We start from the raw sequence: 9,450 nt of genomic DNA, 5'->3' as shown, positions 1-9,450 counted from the left end.
ACCCAAGAGCTATATCTAACTCCTTCTTGAAAACATACAATGTTTTGGCCTCAACTGCTTTCTGTGGTAGCGAATTCCACAGGTTCACCACTCTCTGGGTGAAGAAATTTCTCCTCATCTCTGTCCTGAAAGGTTTACCCCGTATCCTTAGACTATGACCCCTGGTTCTGGACTCCCCCACCATTGGGAACATCAAAGAACAAAGAACAAAGAACAAAGATAATTACAGCACAGGAACAGGACCTTCGGCCCTCCAAGCCTGCGCCGATCCAGATCCTCTCTCTAAACATGTCGCCTATTTTCTAAGTTTCTGTTTCTCTTTACTTCCTGCCCATTCATGTATCTGTCTAGATACATCTTAAAAGACTCCATCGTGCCCGCATCTACCACCTCCGCTGGCAATGCGTTCCAGGCGCCCACCACTCTCTGCGTAAAGAACTTTCCACGCATATCCCCCCTAAACTTTTCCCCTTTCACTTTGAACTCGTGTCCTCTAGTAATTGAATCCCCCACTCTGGGAAAAAGCTTCTTGCTATCCACCCTGTCTATACCTCTCATGATTTTGTACACCTCAATCAGGTCCCCCCTCAACCTCCGTCTTTCTAATGAAAATAATCCTAATCTGCTCAACCTCTCTTCATAGCTCGCGCCCTCCATACCAGGCAACATCCTGGTGAACCTCCTCTGCACCCTCTCCAAAGCATCCACATCCTTTTGATAATGTGGCGACCAGAACTGTACGCAGTATTCCAAATGTGGCCGAACCAAAGTCCTATACAACTGTAACATGACCTGCCAACTCTTGTACTCAATACCCCGTCCGATGAAGGAAAACATGCCGTATGCTTTCTTGACCACTCTATTTACTTGCGTTGCCACCTTCAGGGAACAGTGGACCTGAACACCCAAATCTCTCTGGACATCAATTTTCCCCAGGACTTTTCCATTTACTGTATAGTTCACTCTTGAATTGGATCTTCCAAAATGCATCACCTCGCATTTGCCCTGATTGAACTCCATCTGCCATTTCTCTGCCCAACTCTCCAATCTATCTATATTCTGCTGTATTCTCTGACAGTCCCCTTCAGTATCTGCTACTCCACCAATCTTAGTAAATATCCTGGGATATTTAGTTGCCAATCATGCCCTTCCCTCAACCAAGTCTCAGTAATAGCAATAACATCATACTCCCAGGTACTAATCCAAGCCCTAAGTTCATCTGCCTTACCTACTACGCTTCTTGCATTAAAACAAATGCACCTCAGACCACCAGTCCCTTTACATTCATCATCTGCTCCCTGCCTGCACTTCCCCTTAGTCACACTGACTTCATTATCTAGTTCCTTACAGGCTTTCGTTACTACCTCCTTACTGTCAACTGACCTCCTCAATTGGTTCCCATCCCCCTGCCACATTAGTTTAAACCCTCCCCAACAGCGTTAGCAAAAGCACCCCCAAGGACATTGGTTCCAGTCCGGCCCAGGTGTAGACCGTCCAATTTGTAATAGTCCCACCTCCCCCAGAAACGGTCCCAATGTCCCAAAAATCTGAACCCCTCCTTCCTGCACCATCTCTCAAGCCACGCATTCATCCTGACTATTCTTTCATTTTTACTCTGACTATCACGTGGCACTGGTAGCAATCCTGAGATTACTACCTCTGAGGTCCTACTTTTTAACTTGGCTCCTAACTCCCTAAACTCTGCTTGTAGGACCTCATCCCGTTTTTTACCTATATCATTGGTGCCTATGTGCACAACGACAACTGGCTGTTCACCCTCCCCCTTCAGAATGTTCTGCAGCCGATCTGAGACATCCCTGACCCGTGCACCTGGGAGGCAACATACCAGTCGGGAGTCTCGTTTTCGACCACAGAACCGCCTATCTACTCCCCTTACAATCGAATCCCCTATGACTATAGCCCTTCCACTCTTTTTCCCGCCCTTCTGAACAGCAGAGCCAGCCACGGTGCCATGAACCTGGCTACTGCTGCCTTCCCCTGGTGAGCCATCTCCCTCAACAGTATCCAAAACGTTTTCCCTTAGCGGAGGGGTCAGTAACCAGGAGGCATAGATTTAAGGTAAAGGGCAGGAGGTTTAGAGGGGATTTGAGGAAAAGTTTTATCACCCAGAGGGTGGTTGGAATCTGGAACACACTGCCTGAAGAGGTGGTAGAGGCAGGAACTCTCACAATATTTAAGAAGTATTTAGATGAGCACTTGAAACATCATTGCATGCAAGGCTATGGGCCAAGTGCTGTAAAACGGGATTAGAATAGCTTGATAGTTGGCACAGACACGATGGGCCGCAGGGCGAGTTTCTGTGCTGTATAACTCTATGACTCTATAACCATCTCCCGTTGACATACAGTGGCATTACACTTACTGAATCCCCCACTATCAACATCCTGGGGGTTACCATTGATCAGAAACTGAACTGGAGTAGCCATATAAATACCGTGGCTACAAGAGCAGGTCAGAGGCTAGGAATCTTGAGACGAGTAACTCACCTCCTGACTCCCCAAAGTCTGTCCACCATCCACAAGGCACAAATCAGGAGTGTGATGGAATACTCTCCACTTGCCTGGATGGGTGCAGCTCCAACAACACTCAAGAAGCTCGACACCATCCAGGACAAAGCAGCCCGCTTGATTGGCACCCCATCTACAAACATTCACTCCCTCCACCACCGACGCACAGTGGCAGCAGTGTGTACCATCTACAAGATGCACTGCAGCAACGCACCAAGGCTCCTTCGACAGCACCTTCCAAACCTGCGACCTCTACCACCTCGAAGGACAAGAGCAGCAGATGCATGGGAACACCACCACCTGTAAGTTCCACTCCTAGCCACACATCATCCTGATTTGGAACTATATTGCCATTCCTTTACTGTCGCTGGGACAAAATCCTGGAACTCCCTTCCTAACAGCACTGTGGGTGTACCTACCCTACATGGACTGCAGCGGTTCAAGAAGGCAGCTCACCACCACCTTCTCAAGGGCAATTAGGGATGGACAATAAATGCTGGCCTGGCCAGTGATGTCCATCTCCCACGAATGAATAAAAAAAAGCTTCTAAAATTTTCCCTGTAACAGATGTTAAGTTCATTGACCTATAGGTTCCAGCTTTCTGTCTCCCTTCCTTTTTGAATAAAGGAGTTACATTTGCTAATTTTCAGTCTAATGGAACCTTCCCCGAATCTAGAGAATTTTGGAAAATTAAAGCAAACGCATCAACTATCTTACTCGTGTTACGGAATTTCCATTTTGTTTGTTAAAACTTGGAATCTATATTTTTAAACGGAAGAAGCTGACCTTTGGGTGTTTTTTTGAAAGGACGTTCAACAAAAGTTTAGCCAGTAAACAAATTTTTACTGGAAAGCAGGTGATTTCAAGTAAAGACCACAAGGGGTTTGACTTAAGAACTATTTTGTGTTGTGACAAGAGAGAATTTATGATTAGCATGGGACTTGCCTGGAAAAAAGTTGGTTTTATTTTGAACTGATAAAAGCCAGCTTCTTTTTTCGACTAAAGGAATTTGCTGGAGATCAGAAGAACATCCAGGACACTGTTACCTCTCTTTGAAGAATCCCTGCTCAGGAAAAGCAAGGCTTGTATGAAGTTGTACTGTTGCCTCCTGCATTTTTGAAGAAACCCTGAATGGTTGCAGAAAACTTACATATTTAAAAAAGGACTTTGCATCGAATTTGAGAGATGGTGCAGGAGGGAGGGGTTCAGATTTTTGGGACATTGGGACCGGTTCTGGGGGAGGTGGGACTATTACAAATTGGACGGTCTACACCTGGGCCGGACTGCAACCAATGTCCTTGGGGGTGCTTTTGCTAACGCTGTTGGGGAGGGTTTAAACTAATGTGGCAGGGGGATGGGAACCAAATGAGGAGGTCAGTGGACAGTAAGGAGGTAGTAACTAAAGCCTGTAAGGAACTAGATAATGAAGTCAGCGTGACTAAGGGAAAAAGTAGGCAGGGAGCAGATGATGAAAGCAAAGGGACTGGTGGTCTGAGGTGTATTTGTTTTAATGCAAGAAGTGTAGTAGGTAAGTCAGATGAACATAGGGCTTGGATTTGTACCTGGGAGTATGATGTTATTGCTATTACTGGTTAAGGGAAGGGTGTGATTGGCAACTAAATATCCCAGGATACCGATGCTTCAGGCGGGATAGAGAGGGAGGTAAAAAGGGTGGAGGAGTTGCATTACTGGTCAAAGGTGATATCACAGCTGTGCTGAAGGAAGGCACTATGGAGGACTCGAGTTGTGAGGCAATATGGGCAGAACTCAGAAATAGGAAGGGTGCGGTAACAATGTTGGGGCTGTACTACAGGCCTCCCAACAGCGAGCGTGAGATAGAGGTACAAATATGTAAACAGATTATGGAAAGCTGTGGGAGCAACAGGGTGGTGGTGATAGGAGATTTTAATTTTCCCAACATTGACTGGGATTCACTTAGTGTTAGAGGTCTAGATGGAGCAGAATTTGTAAGGAGCATCCAGGAGGGTTTTCTAGAGCAGTATGTAAATAGTCCAACTCGGGAAGGGGCCATACTGGACCTGGTGTTGGGAAATGAGCCCGGCCAGGTGTTTGAAGTTTCAGTAGGGGACTACTTTGGGAATAGTGATCACAATTCCGTAAGTTTTAGAATACTCATGGACAAAGACGAGAGTGGTCCTAAAGGAAGAGTGCTAAATTGGGGGAAGGCCAACTATACCAAAATTCGGCAGGAGCTGGGGAATGTAGATTGGGAGCAGCTGTTTGAAGGTAAATCCACATTTGATATGTGGGAGGCTTTTAAAGAGAGGTTGATTAGCGTGCAGGAGAAACATGTTCCTGTGAAAATGAGGGGTAGAAATGGCAAGATTAGGGAACCATGGATGACAGGTGAAATTGTGAGACTAGCTAAGAGGAAAAAGGAAGCATACATAAGGTCTAGGCGGCTGCAGAAAGACGAAGCTTTGTAAGAATATCGGGATTGTAGGCACAATCTGAAACGAGGAATTAAGAGGGCTAAAAGGGGACATGAAATATCTTTAGCAAACAGGGTTAAGGAAAATCCCAAAGCCTTTTATTCATATATAAGGAGCAAGAGAGTAACTAGAGAAAGGATTGGCCCACTCAAGGACAAAGGAGGAAAGTTATGCGTGGAGTCAGAGAAAATGGGTGAGATTCTAAACGAGTACTTTGCATCGGTATTCACCGAGGAGAGGGACATGACGGATGTTGAGGTTAGGGACAGATGTTTGATTACTCTAGGTCAAGTCGGCATAAGGAGGGAGGAAGTGTTGGGTATTCTAAAAGGCATTAAGGTGGACAAGTCCCCAGGTCCGGATGGAATCTATCCCAGGTTACTGTGGGAAGCGAGAGAGTAAATAGTTGGGGCCTTAACAGATATCTTTGCAACATCCTTAAACATGGGTGAGGTCCCGGAGGACTGGAGAATTGCTAATGTTGTCCCCTTGTTTAAGAAGGGTAGCAGGGATAATCCAGGTAATTATAGACCGGTGAGCCTGACGTCAGTGGTAGGGAAGCTGCTGGAGAAGATACTGAGGGATAGGATCTATTCCCATCTGGAAGAAAATGGGCTTATCAATGATAGGCAACATGGTTTTGTGCAGGGAAGGTCATGTCTTACCAACTTAATAGCATTCTTTGAGGAAGTGACAAAGTTGATTGATGAGGGAAGGGCTGTAGATGTCATATACATGGACTTCAGTAAGGCGTTTGATAAGGTTCCCCATGGTAGGCTGATGGAGAAAGTGAAGTCGCATGGGGTCCAGGGTGTACTAGCTAGATGGATAAAGAACTGGCTGGGCAACAGGAGACAGAGAGTAGCAGTGGAAGGGAGTTTCTCAAAATGGAGCCGTGTGACCAGTGGTGTTCCACAGGGATCCGTGCTGGGACCACTGTTGTTTGTGATATACATAAATGATTTGGAGGAAAGTATAGGTGGTCTGATTAGCAAGTTTGCAGACGACACTAAGATTGGTGGAGTAGCAGATACTGAAGGGGACTGTCAGAGAATACAGCAGAATATAAATAGACTGGAGAGTTGGGCAGAGAAATGGCAGATGGAGTTCAATCAGGGAAAATGCGAGGTGATGCATTTTGGAAGATCCAATTCAAGAGTGAACTATACAGTAAATGGAAAAGTCCTGGGGAAAATTGATGTACAGAGAGATTTGGGTGTTCAGGTCCATTGTTCCCTGAAGGTGGCAACGCAGGTCAATAGAGTGGTCAAGAAGGCATACGGCATGCTTTCCTTCATCGGACGGGGTATTGAGTACAAGAGTTGGCAGGTCATGTTACAGTTGTATAGGACTTTGGTTCGGCCACATTTGGAATACTGCGTGCAGTTCTGGTCGCCACATTACCAAAAGGATGTGGATGCTTTGGAGAGGGTGCAGAGGAGGTTCACCAGGATGTTGCCTGGTATGGAGGGCGCTAGCTATGAAGAGAGGTTGAGTAGATTAGGATTATTTTCATTAGAAAGACGGAGGTTGAGGGGGGACCTGATTGAGGTGTACAAAATCATGAGAGGTATAGACAGGGTGGATAGCAAGAAGCTTTTTCCCAGAGTGGGGGATTCAATTACAAGGGGACACGAGTTCAAAGTGAAAGGGGAAAAGTTTAGGGGGGATATGCGTGGAAATTTCTTTACGCTGAGGGTGGTGGGTGCATGGAACGCTTTGCCAGCGGAGGTGGTAGACACGGGCACGATAGCGTCTTTTAAGATGTATCTAGACAGATACATGAATGGGCAGGAAGTAAAGAGATACAGACCCTTAGAAAATAGGCGACAGGTTTAGATAGAGGATTTGGATCGGCGCAGGCTTGGAGGGCCGAAGGGCCTGTTCCTGTGCTGTAATTTTCTTTGTTCTTTGTTTTGTTTGCCTAAAACCTCTGTTGCTGCACACCTGCTGTAAGACCTATGTGAAGCCCTCTGCAGTTGAATTTCTTTGAATGCCTACCCAAACAGACTGTTCATCAAACTCGCCTGGACCCCTCTGCACCACTGTAGCTGTTAATGCTGCATTTTTACCTGCTGGACCCCTCTGCACCAACACTGCTGCAGCCATCTGGACAGACTGGGAGTGAACTGGGACCATGTCTGAGGCAAGACACTTGGGTGGCCCCACGGTTTAGCGATTATCTCCCTGGAGGTTCTGCTCCAGGCTGCAAGGGAAATGCGGGAGATCCTCTTTCCAAGGGATGGCAAGAAGGGATCCTCCCGCCTGACTAAGCAGGCCTGGTCAATGACCTTCTACCAAGGTGAGTCCTCTATTCCTCTCTTCTCTTTGGGACTTGCATGTTGCTACCAAGGAGGGAGCGCTATATGGTGAGGGAGTGACCACAAAGACAGTGACAAGGGGGTTAGGCATCACCACATCCTGGCAGATGCACAGCAACAATGCACCAAGGCTCCTTAGACAGCACCTTCCAAACCTGTGACCTGATGATCTACATCCCAGATTGTTGAAAGAGGTGGCTGTGGAGACAGTAGATTCATTGGTGGTCGATTCTGGAATGGTTCCTACAGATTGGAAGGCAGCAAATGTAACACCACTATTTAAGAAAGGAGGGAGAGAGAAAACGAGGAACTGCAGACCCGTTAGACTGACATCAATAGTAGGGAAAATGCTAGAATCTATTATAAAGGATGTGATAGCTGGACATTTAGAAAATAATGGTAGAATTGGGCCGAGTCAACATGGATTTATGAAAGGGAAATCATGTTTGACAAACCTGTTGGAGTTTTTTTGGGGATGTAACTAGCAAAATAAATAAGGGGGAACCAGTGGATGTGGTGTATTTGGATTTTCAGAAGGCTTTCGATAAGGTCCTGCACAGGAGGTTAGTAAACAAAATTAGAGCGCATGGGTTTGGGCATGGATTGAGAATTGGTTAATGGACAAAAAACAGAGAGTAGGAACAAAAGGGTCATTCTCAAGTTGGCAGGCTGCAATTAATGGGGTACCGCAAGGATCAGTGCTTGGGCCCCATCTATTCAGAATCTATATAAATGCTTGAGATGTTGATGACACAAAACTAGGTAGGAATGTGAGTTGTTTAGTTTAGTTTAGAGATACAGCACTGAAACAGGCCCTTCGGCCCACCGAGTCTGTGCCGACCATCAACCACCCATTTATACTAATCCTACACTAATTCCATATTCCTACCACATCCCCACATGTCCCTATATTTCCCTACCACCTACCTATACTAGGGGCAATTTACAATGGCCAATTTACCTATCAACCTGCAAGTCTTTCGGCATGTGGGAGGAAACCGGAGCACCTGGAGAAAACCCACGCAGACACAGGGAGAACTTGCAAACTCCACACAGGTAGTACCCAGAATTGAACCCAGGTCGCTGGAGCTGTGAGGCTGCGGTGCTAACCACTGTGCCGTGGTTGGAGGTGAGGCAAACAGTGAGGATGATATGAACTGTCTGCAACAGGACATAGATAGACTCGCAGAATAGGCAGATTGGTGGCAGATGGAATTTAACACTAACAAGTGTGAGGTGATGCTTTTTGGCAGAAGGAATAGGGAGAGGCAATATACACTTAATGGCACAGTTTGAAAGAGTGTGCAGGAACAGAGGGACCTGGGGGTACGTGTGCATCGATCTTTGAAGGTGGCAGGACATATTGAAAGAGTAAAGCATATGGGATCTCGGGCTTCATAATAGAGGCATTGAGTACAAAAGCAGTGAAGTTATGCTGAACCTTTATAAAGCTCTGGTTAGGCCCCAACTAGAGTATTGTGTCTTGGTTCACCACACTTTAGGAGGATGTGAGGATCCTTGACAAGGTACAGAGGAGATTTACCAGAATGATTTCAGGGATGGGGGATTTTAGTTATAAGGTTAGGTTGGAAAAGCTGTGTTTGTTCTCCTTAGAACAAAGGAGATAGAGGGGAAATTTAATAGAAATGTATAAGATTATAACAGGCTTAGATAGCTTAAACAAGGAAAAACAGAGCTACGGGGAGTGAGCAGGGGACTGACAGAAAAGCTTTGTGGAGAGCTGGCATGGACTCAATGAGCTGAATGGCCTCCTTCTGAGTTGTAAATGACTCTATGACCCTAAGCTAGTTAAACACGGTTTGCCCTTAACAAGTTCGTGCAGGCTTTCCTTAATTAATCCACATTTGTCCAAATAACTGTTAATTTTGTCCAGAAGTATCCTTTATAAAAGCTTTCTCACCACCAAGGTTAAGCTGACTGGCCTGTAGTTGCTGAGCTTGTCCTTACAGACATTTTTGAACAAGGGTGTAAAATTTGCAATTCTCCAGTCTACTGGTACCATTCCTGTGTCTAAGAAGGATTGGAAAATTATGGCTAGTGCCTCCGCAAATTTCACCCTTACTTCTCCCAGTATCTTTTTTTAAATTTGTTCACAGGATGTGGGTATCACTGGCCAGGTCAGCATTT

Source organism: Heterodontus francisci, chromosome 10, assembly GCF_036365525.1.
Source record: "Heterodontus francisci isolate sHetFra1 chromosome 10, sHetFra1.hap1, whole genome shotgun sequence".
Taxonomy (NCBI): domain Eukaryota; kingdom Metazoa; phylum Chordata; class Chondrichthyes; order Heterodontiformes; family Heterodontidae; genus Heterodontus; species Heterodontus francisci.
Note: the sequence above shows the minus strand (reverse complement) of the source record.